At 41.3% G+C, this 11,519-nt stretch overlaps 1 protein-coding gene across 2 annotated transcripts in view; it reads left to right on the forward strand.

Annotated features, from left to right (window-relative positions):
- The window catches only part of galnt1 (UDP-N-acetyl-alpha-D-galactosamine:polypeptide N-acetylgalactosaminyltransferase 1), a 35,928-nt gene that overhangs the window by 8,552 nt on the left and 15,857 nt on the right, over positions 1-11,519 (forward strand). The window contains exon 2 of one of the 2 annotated variants that reach the window (XM_035672405.1): positions 4,128-4,240. The exons of the other annotated variant lie outside the window; for it this stretch is intronic. The gene's annotated coding sequence lies outside the window, so the exon portion shown is untranslated. The remainder of the gene's footprint in view (positions 1-4,127; positions 4,241-11,519) is intronic. 2 annotated transcript variants of the gene reach the window in all.

Below are 11,519 nucleotides of genomic sequence, written 5' to 3' on the forward strand. Positions count from 1 at the left end.
TCGTATCACTCCGCTAAGCCCCTCCCATCAAACCAACAGCAGAGCAGAAGGAGCCAGTCGCCCTGCGAAATCTCATGAATCATATCAAATATAGCTTAATAGCTTTATTTCAGTGACTGGCATCACTTAAATGACTAGTATACCACAGAAGTTACCTGCTAGTTGTTTCCTGCACTTAAATCTGAATGTGTGTACATCCCTGCCTATATATTCCTCCCTGAGAAGATCAAACCAACTGTGTAAATATTTACAAGCTCAAATTAACTATTTACATGTGAGCTAGAAACACCCTAATCCAGAGATCCAGAGGGAAAGAATGAGAGAGGAGGTCAAACGTGCAAACGCCACAGCAACTGACTACATGCAAACAGTGCAAGAGGAGAGGGAGAGACCCCGGTGCTGTTGGCAAAAGAGCCGTGGACTGAGATCACACGAATCAGGATGCATGGGAATGAACGGCAATATATTTGAACATATTTCTCACCTTTCCTCAATGGTCTTAATAAGTCTCTCAATTTGTCACTAGTTGCTTCTAAGAAATAAAGTCGCTAAGAGCGTGTGAAAAGTAACTTAATCTAGAGATGAAGTCGCCAAGTTGGCAACACTGATCTCTCTCTGTGATTGATTGTGTGTGTAAGCACGGGTGTGACGTAGCTTGTATTCTTATTTTGAGTGCTGGACACCCCTCCAGTGCTCTACGGCTCTCAGAGGCAGCTGCAGAGAAGCGTCTAACAGCAGTTTGAGAGGACGGTCCTTTTTGAATGCCTCAGCAACACACAACACAGCGCTTCGTCAGTCAGGGGAAGTAAGCAGCATCGAGTGGAAAATGATTCTACACATTCTGTGGAGATGAGTGACACTTACAAGAGTTACGAGTCCTTAGCAGCTATATACCCCCGCATTATATGACTCGTGGTTTAAATCTTGATTCAGCCTTTTTTTTTTTTTTGCATCGTTCTAAAACGTATTAATCGATTTAATCATTTTATCACCCACTTCTACTTTAAATAGTCTGACTCACCAGAAGTAGACTGTGGTTGATTGTTTCCATATTTCACACGGCATTCTGCTCCCCTTCTCATATCTGTGTGTTACCATTTTCAAAATCCCCTATGCTACAGAAAATAAACACCTCCAAGCTTACAACCTACACACTGAAACTGGTAAGTTACCAGAACCTGGTTGCTAACGGTTCAAGCTACACCACTTTTATTCCTTTTTGCAAGGAATAAGAACAAGTTCCCTCCAACACAGTTTTGCAGGGGCACCGTCGCTGCATCTTGGACAGCCACTTAACAAATAAATATAAAACTACAAATGGACAACTGCAAAACTTATACAAAATCTACAAACAAGCCACAGTGTTTTCCCCCTACAGCCGAATGATAATGGATGCAGCCAGACCTTTACCTAGGGTTGGCACAGTGCTGTGGAGATACAGGTCTGGCTGGTATGTGTTAAGTGATTTATTTTTGCTGAAAGAGAACTCGGGCTTACTAGCAGATATTTCATCATTAGTCCACCCATGAGCTCCTCCTCACCTCTGCATTTTTTGTCTGCCTCTGTCACTGGTCTTTTGGATTTACGACAGGAATTACGTCGACCCAGACTGGAATGGAAAGAAGCCTGTGTGGGAGAAGAGACAGACTTTGTGTATTAATAACAGGGAGTGTTCTGTAGGAACAGAGATAGAGGCAAGACTAAAGTGGAATGATGAGGACCCAGCCATTTGGCTGCCATGCTGCATTGTCTGCGTTGGTTCTCAGCTGATCACAGCTGGAACGGAGAGAAGTAAGGAGGAGGGCGGGCGAAGACCGTAAGAAGCAGAGAATTGGGGAGGCACTGATCTTGTTCTGATTATTATTTTTTTTTCTCTCCAAAAACCTTTTCTAAGACCTAAACTCAGGGTATGTGCCTGTGCTGAACATGGTACCAGTGGTCTTTTCTCCAAAACGTTTAATCCAAATAACACTGCCTCACTGCGCAGTATTAACTGTAAGTGTACACTATCATTATTTTTTGTGCGAGGTTTAATTATATTATTCTGCTAGACAGTTTATGAGATTTTGTAATGCAGCCAGCCAGTGACATTTTTAGTAGATCCTGACTTGAGGGTTTTCACTGCAACAAATGAATGGACGCAGAACAGAAAACTATGTGACAGAACGCTCACGTCGGGTCAATACCTTATCTGCTTAATAAAGTCAGTATTGGCACTGATACCTGTCCAAGAGCTTATATTGGGCCATTCCTGCAAAGAATGGGTGTTTTAGGATTGATTGAAGGGTCAGTGGACACACAGAGCATATTTCTGTCTCTGCTCTGTGGGTGAGTGCAGTTTTGGCCTACATAATGTCATGTTCCACTGGCACAGCATCTGGATAAGTCCACCTCCGTTCACTTGCTCTGCATTACACATCTAAGTGTCCATCTGTTAGCCTAACCGCTGAGGCATTACATATTGATGTACGAGGTGTGTGCTTCTGTGTGTTGAAAGCCGGCATATTTGTGTGTGTTTGAAGTCAGGTGTGTTTTTAAAGCAGCAGCAGCTTTTACACACTGCTTTTTGTGGTTTTAAGGGACTGAGGTCAGGGTTTACATTTAATAAAAGGACAATTAATACCCAGCTGGAGAAAAAGCTGAGGTAGCTGCATATGTTGGAAGACCTCGCAACTTTACTGCACTCCTCCATAAGAGCCCAGTAAAATGCACAGACATGCAGCATCTCTCTATTTTCAAATTCACATATTGTAAAACCATGTTGTACAAGGTTTGCTCTCTCATTCTCTGTCTCAGTGTGTTTCATTTTCTTTTCTCTTTTCCTCCTCGTGTTTCCTCACTCGGTTGGCTTTTTTCTCCTCAACAACACTCACGCGGTGACTATTGCATGAGACGGACAGAAAGAAGAGTGAGGACAGGAAATGGTCCGCTCTGCAGAAAGAGCCAGAGATGGGTTTCTATTTGCACTGCAGTGTTGTGTGTGGTTCTGTGGGTTTATTTTGTGATTGTCAGGGGAATCTGATGAGTATTTATAGACGCTCTTGCTTGTCCTGCTTCCAATTTGCAGATGGATTACATTCCACTCAAAACTTTGTGGAGGTGCGTGTAAGATGAAGGGAGAGAATAGAGGGATAGAAAGAGAGAGATTGTGACTAGTGTGTGTAAAACAGAGGGAATGAGGAAGAGATGAGGGATGATGACTCACCCAGGAGAAGACACCTTTGGTGGCCAGGACCCCTCACATACTGAAGCATACCTGCACTGCAGTACAGCCTCCTCACACTCACTATCTCAGGAGTGTGTGGGCTGGCGGAAGAGATTTATGGTATGGCTCTTCTTGTAATGCAAACTCTTAATATACACACACACATACACAGGCTGGCAATCTGAAGTCCCAGTGGACCAGAATGATGACTTGGCTTTAAAGTAGGCCAAGGACCAGATTGAAGGACACACATACACACACACTGAGTCATATTCACTCTCATCTTTATTCTCTGCGGATTTTTCCAAAATAGCAGATTAATCCAGCGAAATGAGCAGTTCTGAGAATCCGTCAGTTGTCCATCCCTATATCCCTCTACCCCTTCATCCCTCTGTCTCCCTCCCCCTCTTTTTATCCAGCTCCGAGGCTGGCAGAGTCTTTGGTTATGTTTGACCTTTGGGTGCGTGCGGAAGGCGGGAGGACGGAGGATGATGTATTTCTAACAAAATGCGAAGCGATACAGAGCTAGACTGACAATTTGAAAATGACTGACAACTGGTAACAGGCCTGGTGACACTGTGATTCTGACTGTGTGATTATGTGTGAGAGATGAGTGTTATTTGTGCGTACACAGCCAGGAAGTATGTTTGAGGTTGTTAACAGCTTCTCTCAGGTCTTCCTGTGGTTGCTATGTGGTTTTGCTTAAAAAAAAAAAACATTTGGAAAAATCCACATACTGTAACTGAAATATTAAAGAGGAACGAATAAAAGGAAGACAAAGTTTCCTTGTGTTCGTGAGTTAGACTGTCAGTTTCAAGACTGCACAGGAATTTTTGTGTAACTGCTTAGCCTGCATACTGCTATTTTTACATGTGTAGTGAAACAATATTTTTAGTCTGTTCCTGTTTTTGTCTTATCCAAGGAGCATGTTTGAGTGACGAGCAAAGGAGGAAGTGGGATCTCTGACGCTCCGCCTCCTCTGCTGGTGGAGCACGCTGCACATCTCAGCAGAGACCCCTTTGGTCACTCAGACAGGTATGACTATACGAATGATTGGCTGTATGAAATGGAGCAGCAGGTTGGCTGAGCCTCATATTAGCTTAATCCGAACTTCACAGTGCATTTTTGCACAGACTAAGGACTAACATATCCAATTAAATACATACAGAGAAGAAACTAAAAACAGCACAGATGCTGGAAGTTTATCATTCAAGAGTCACATAACTTGATTGTCCTTAATGTTACTCTGCTGGCATCCTCATGGCAACAGCGCTTGCTGCTGCAGCTCCCTCGTCCATCTCAACCTTCTTCTTATGCGTTGAAGCTTTTGGTATTATTGATGTAGCTAAAAATCTATTCAAGTGCGTTTCAAAACCATCTCTGCATTCTGTATGCTGTGGTTTACGTGTATTACACTGAGATGTACTTCTTTCAGGAGCATCCTCACTGCAGCTCCCCTTAAGAGCAGCCTTTTCTGTCAAATCTAAATAGCCTCTGCCACTCAAGTGTTTTTCATTCTATTTTGGTAATTAATTGTATGTAACCTTCTGTAGCTATTTAAAGTGTATTAGAACATAGATGTGCCAAAAGGTTAATTGCATGGGTGAGAGACTTGGTATACTGTAGCTGTATTTTTAAGATGATTAAGATGTGAGCTGCCAGGGCGTCGCGATCCAATTGTTCTAGTTGTTGGACCTTGCTAATCAGGCATGTTCTTGAGTTCTACTTGTTTCTTAGAGGAGGTAGTGACATTGCTAAAGTGTTTGTGTTTGTGTGTGGAGACATAGGGTTGAGTGTTTTCTAAAGTTTATGCAGCAGATACTGTATTGGGCTTTGGTCTGTGGATACTGTTCAGATGGCCCAAACGAGGAGACAACGGTTTTGTGTCGTTCACTGGTCAGAGTAGATGACTTTGCTTAGGTGCTTAGGGGTTCAATTTCCTAAGTACTACTAATGCAAAACATGCTTCCTGATTCCTTAGTACTATTTACTTTTATATGTTTGTATTGAGACGGATGTGCATCAAATCCATTGTGGGTTTTTGGGTGGTAGCATATTGATAAATAAACTCATTGTTCATCTATCATGGTTTATTATAGTATGATGCGAATGAACAACAGTGTAACAATACTTGGCTACTGAACAGAGACAGTTTTAATGCGCGGAGCTGTCAAAACCACATTATCCTTTTAGCAATGATTATCTGATTATTGTGCCTTTCTCTGTGTTCTACTGTCATCATGCATAACTTTACCAACAACTAAATATGATATATTTACTGTGAAGGATTCCTGAGTTCAATGAAGTTTCAAGTTTCTGAAAGTTGATTTTCATACTGTGTTGAAGTAAATTGCTGCCTGGAAGGTAGAAAAAAAAAACTTTTTAAATATCTTGTGTTTTTTAGAAAATATTGGGCAATTTTGTAAATAATACATTATTTTCAGTCTTTTAAGAAAAGGAAAACAAAAGTCTTATTTCTCTCTGTTCTTTCCTCAAAGGTTAAGTAATACTTAATACAATACAAAAAGGGCAAATATTTGTATAAAATAACATTATTGATGGTTTTACAGATAATGGATTCAGTTTCAGGAACATTGCTCTTATTTGCTCATGGCACTGTAACAAGATTTAGATTTCGGTTGCCACAGAACAGTCTAGTTGCATTGGGACAGATTCCTGTCTAGAAAGTAAAAGCACAGTGTAATGTCACATTTTAATGTTCAGAAAAAACTGGAGGCAGACTGTTAAAGTGGTTTGTAGGCAGGAAAACCCTGCTGTGATACCAGAGCCACATAAATCCTGCCTGGTTGGCATAAGTAGTAGCAGGAGTAACAGAGCTGAGAACAGCTGACATACACCAGAGGCCGGACACACAAACCTGCCAGGTCAAGCAGCTCAGACTGTAAGTATTGTGATTTAATGTGTGTGTGTGTGTGTGTGTGAACGTGTTATCACTAATTAACACACAGTCTGTGATGGTGTTTAAATAGTTGTATTGTGATTTATTTATTTTTTCTTCGCCCGTGTCAGTTAGTCTCATCAAAGCCTCAACTTGTATCTTTGCATGTTTGTGAGGTGAAAGTGTCTGTTGGAGAGTGATAGTGAACATCAATGGAGGGGAATTGTGCCATTAGGACTTATTAATAGAGCAATCACATCACACTGGCGTCACAGGGACCAAGAATCATGTTGCTGTGGTTTGTGTGTTTCCTTATGTTGTAATTGATTTATTTTTATACATTTTGCTGTATACCTGCTGTGTGTCTGTTGTTTGCTGGTACTGTATAGCCAAGCAGCAGCGCTCTCTCCAACCGTCAAGGGAACACCCCCTGTGACAATAATGAGTATTGATTTTGGCCAAAAATGCCCGAGTGATTGGAGATTGAAGTGTTTAATTCCACTTTGTGCTTGTGCCAAGCTTTGCATTGGTAATCAATTTCAGCGGGGACTTTTGCGCTGCCATGGGCAGTTCTCTTTTGTTTTACTCTTTACCTTGTTTACACTGAGTTTTTAAACTTTCCGTCTTCCTGTCTCTCTCTGGTAGTAGCCATTGTAGCAAAATAGAGCCTATTAAAGTCCAACCAATACTTGATTTTTAAGGCCATTACCACTATAGGTACTTTATAAGTATAAGTACTTTCTGCAATAGCAACCAATGTTCTACTTTTTTAGATAAACACATGCACTTTTGATAAGGAAGATAAAAAAATTTAATATATAGTAGTCAGTTACTTAGAAATATATCAGATGAAACTGAGTAGAAATCATAACTATAAACTCAACTTAATATATGTCTATAAACCTTATCTACTATGATGAGAAATATATTATTGACAACCTCCGCCCAGTCATAGTACAGTCCACTGTACACCCGCCCCACACTTAACTACTATGAAAGCCTACACGAGTCTCATGTTTTACCAGTTTCAGTGCCTTTGTTCATTATAAGTGATGTGAAAATATCAGATTTCCACATTGTTAACAAAATAAAACGATCAGGTATAACATCTTGGTATACTGAGGAGCGTCTTCCTGGAATGGCTGCTGAGATCCAGAGAGCTCCGGGGCAGCAAACAGAATTGAGTTTCACTGCGTGCACACCGCATTTCTTCTCTGTTTCCGATAGTTTTGTAGTTGGGTCATTTGAAACGAGACTGGGTTTGTAAAAGCTTATGCTGCTGTCAGATGTTGCTCTGTCCGCAATGACACAGCTTAAAAAAATGTCATGACATTTTGACTAAGGGGCCTCTAGACATCGTCAATGTTTAGGGGGCAACCCTGATCCAGTGTCAGTAATGAGTAAAATGTAACTTGCATAAATCAGGGTTTCCTTTACTAAAGGTTTAGCCATGACGATAAGACACAAGCTAAACGACAGCTACATTCACTCTTTTTCACTAAATGTTAAAGTTTTATTTCATAAAAGTGTATTAACTTTCATGATGTTAGCTGAGGTGATTTAAACTGACCCACTAAAAAACTCTGCAGGAATACAAATAGGAATATACTCACAGTGGATATACAGTACACAACACAACCTATGAAAATATCCACAGATACTGTTTGCTCTCATTCTCTCTCTCCGTCTCAGTCTTTGTCTCGCTCTCCTTCCACCACGGGACCAGTCTGTGTTCTGCAGCCAAGGTTATGACCTGGAAATGAAGTGACCCCAGCTTTTTTGCCAGTAGCGGCTGAGTACCTCGGCTACTCCATAGAGAGCAATAGAGACGGGGCTCCAGGCCACCTTGTTCTGTTTCACTTACCTAATATTAGCCTGTGCCTTGTTCTGCTCCAGTTGAGAGGCATTACAACTGTTCAGAAAATCACCGCGCCCATCAGCGTTGTCTTGGAAACTGTTGAGCTTATCGAGCCCACATGACCCAAGGACAGCTCACAGACTTGAATGGCACCGTCTCTGGTTTACTCATTAGAGATGCTTCAAACGGCAACATAACATTTTTACACACTCGTTTATGGCGGAGAAAGTGGTTCGAGTAAAAGCCATATGGTGCCGTGAAGAAGAAACTAGGCTATACAAAGAGCAAGCAAATAAACTGTGCTAGTGTTTTATTATATGAATTAGCAGCTCTGTGTTGACTTGTAACACACAAGTCCTCCTCTTTCATAAGCACTCGCTCATATAAATACTATCTCCCTCCTTCCCTCTTGATTTTCTTTTACACATATAAACATAAAATCCCCAGAAGGGAGGATCCTCGCTCTGAGTCATAAATTGTGAAACTATTGAAGCTCTGGATCCTCTGGCTCCAGAGTTTTTCCAAGTGGTTGTGAGAAACACTGGTTGTGCAATAGGGGGATTAAGCCTGGGGAGAAGAGGAGAGGAGGGGATGTGAAGAGAGACACAGAGAAGGATGTGAAGGGGGAAATTGTGTTCTTGTAGGGAAGTAGTGATGGCAACCGCTCTTGAAAGGAGACGACATCACTAAGAGACGAACAGGGGAGCGGGGGTGGGGTGGCTGAGAGAGAGAGAGAGCGAGCGAGATGCCCAGGATGGAGATATAAAACAAAGATGGAGGGAACGTGATATGTTAATGGATTAGGGAGAGAGTGCAGAGATGGAGGGAGAGAGAATTGTGTGTCTGTTTAATGTCATAGGGAGCCAGGCTGTTTAAAAGAGACTTCAAAGAGACTAGCGCCCAACATAAACTAAACTGACACACACTCATACACATGCAGCACACACACAGAAGCAGGGCCCCGGGTTGCCGTGAGCACAGAGGAGACCTGAGGTGTCCTCTGCCATGCCTGATTAGAAATACAGTGAGTGGAGAGGCCTGGCTGAAAGACGGTGGTGGGAAAGTGTGTGTGCGTGCGTTTAGTCAATGTACATGCATATAAGTCTTCTTTGCTGCTGCTTGGAGCGCCGCCGTCTCCTTCTTTTACATTCACTATGATCAAATAGTAAACCAGTTGGCATCTCTCTGACAGCGTTTTGACACGACTTTGTGAGCAAGAGTATATGTGTGTGTTTCTGTGAAGGAGCGCTTCCATGTCGGTGTCAGTCTCCGCCTCAGTGCTCTGTTATGCCTTTGGCAGATGTGCCAAGCTCTGCCTGTGCGCCAGGAAAGAAGAAAAAAAGGATCTATATCCAAGTTTCTGCCATGATATAAAGTTGTCATGTTACTGCGTGAAGGTCAAGTGAGGCCGATACAGCCCGTCAGAGAAACAGAAAGGAGAGAGACTGAAGACTCCCCACGGCTCCTGGAATTTCAAGAATTTTGAGAGTAATCTGAACAGTGAGACAAGCAATTTGATTAATTCTTTGAGGATATCCGGGAGGATCTGTGAACTCTCCAAACAGTTTCTTTACAGGGATAGAACATCTACCATGTTTATTAAGTTGGATGCTGGTTTTCTGACTGTAGTGTAAAACCAAACTGTCTTTGAGTTTCAGTGATGTGGTGAGGGGACCCTGAAAAATGGAGAAAACCTGCTTACTTAACTGTGGCTTGGAGAAAAATACAGAGGCTATATATCTAAGAAAGTTTATGTTTAAAACGGCAAAAGAAAAGGCTTTGATAAGGTACAGTATCATACTGTGTAGCGTGGTCTAGTAACACCTGTGTGTGGACCATCTGCAGTCAATGGTGTCAACATGCTGCACTGATAACACTCAAGACAATGAACACTACAGAACCTAGTGAGTCATTTTCTTTTCTGCACACAGTCTCACACAGTCACACACACACACACACACACTACTGTATATACTATAGCAAAAGTAAAAAAAAAAAAAAAGCTCTCCCATAACAGTCTACACAAGTCTCATATGTTACTTGTTTGATGCCTTTGTTCATCTGTGATGTGAAAGTGTTTCAACATAGTCAAAGAAAAGAGTCAGTCATGTATGTATCAGTGAAACTACAAATAATTGTGTGTGCATTAGGTGTTCAGGACTGCAACCAGCCTTTATTGTATTGATTTAGTCTTTACATGATTGTATCTATTAATTAGGTCAAGAGCTACTTTATGTGGGAAAAAATGACAGTTGAGCATTTAAAATGAAATGTCAGTGTGTATGAGGCTGTCTGATGGAGCTCCAGAGGTACAGGAAAGCTAAATGCTGATAAAGTTAAAAAGGCTGAAGAGACCATTTTAAATTTGATTCAATCTGCAGTTGATTGAGTACCAGTTTAAACTGATGTGACATGAAGCAGTTTCATTAACCTTGTCAAAACCCCTTGTTGCTGTAGTTGTTATTGATTTGATTGAATTATTTTCTTCTCTGGAGATCAGAGCATTGCATTTATCTACCACTGCTTTCTTTGCACCAGTTTCACCTTCTCAACCTGAGAGAAAATCTTGCAAGATAACAAAACTCCTGTGAATCGCATGACAAGCTTGGCAAGAGCTATAAAATTTAAGTCTCCAGTTGGGGTCAGCTTTGCATCTGAGAACAGTAATTGGTTTGTTTATCAAACTGTGGCTTAGTGCTGGACCTAGTACTTATTGTTATTGAGTATTTGTTGCAGCCCTCACCTCTCACTGCGAGTAGTTATTACAATTAACATGATTAAAGTGGCTGTTTGTGGTAGGGCCCCATTCAGTATTATGCCATGCTGCCCAGAGAGAACTTATAATTCTGTTTATTTCTGCCCTGCATTGAAATCATAGTTGGCGCTAAGGCATCAGATATGGGGAAGCTAAACTATTATGACGATATTGTTATGACAATGACAAATACATTATGAACCTAATCAACTGTGAGCATTTGACTGTAAGTTACAATCAAATTTTATATCATCAGGCAAACCTGACACACAGACTACCCAAAAAACACTGCACATTTGTACCGAGTTGTCCTAGAATAGCGTGTTAGTACCCAGACTGCAACAGCTTCAGAGTCAGAACACATCAGCAGCAGATCAAATATGCAACTTAAAAGGGAGAGAGCATGAAATAGCCCAGAATACCCAGAACGCAACAAAGTCAAGAGTTTTCAAATCGACCTGTTTATTAAAAATATATTTAAACTCACCATTTTTTCACCATTTTAAAGCAGTGCAGTCTGCTGGTTTGTTGTTTAAAAAAGTTATCCAACACCTGAGAACGTTTGAAAAGAAATCCATCCATAGTTTCCCAATTTAACGAACTAATTTGGCATACTAATTTTACACTGCAAAAAAAAACAGGAAAGGTGTGACAAAGAATCTTCCCCACTGATCTCAGTGCCAGTGAAGGCCTAATTAGCATACGTTGAATACCAATGTTTGGGTACTGAATTGTGGAACTGCTACTGAACTCACATCAGTATAGTGTGATGCCGTGAGGTAGCTGGTGAAGTGACTTATTT

The sequence above is a fragment of the Morone saxatilis genome, unplaced genomic scaffold, assembly GCF_004916995.1.
Source record: "Morone saxatilis isolate NCDOM2014 unplaced genomic scaffold, NCSU_SB_2.0 Contig24, whole genome shotgun sequence".
NCBI lineage: Eukaryota > Metazoa > Chordata > Actinopteri > Moronidae > Morone > Morone saxatilis.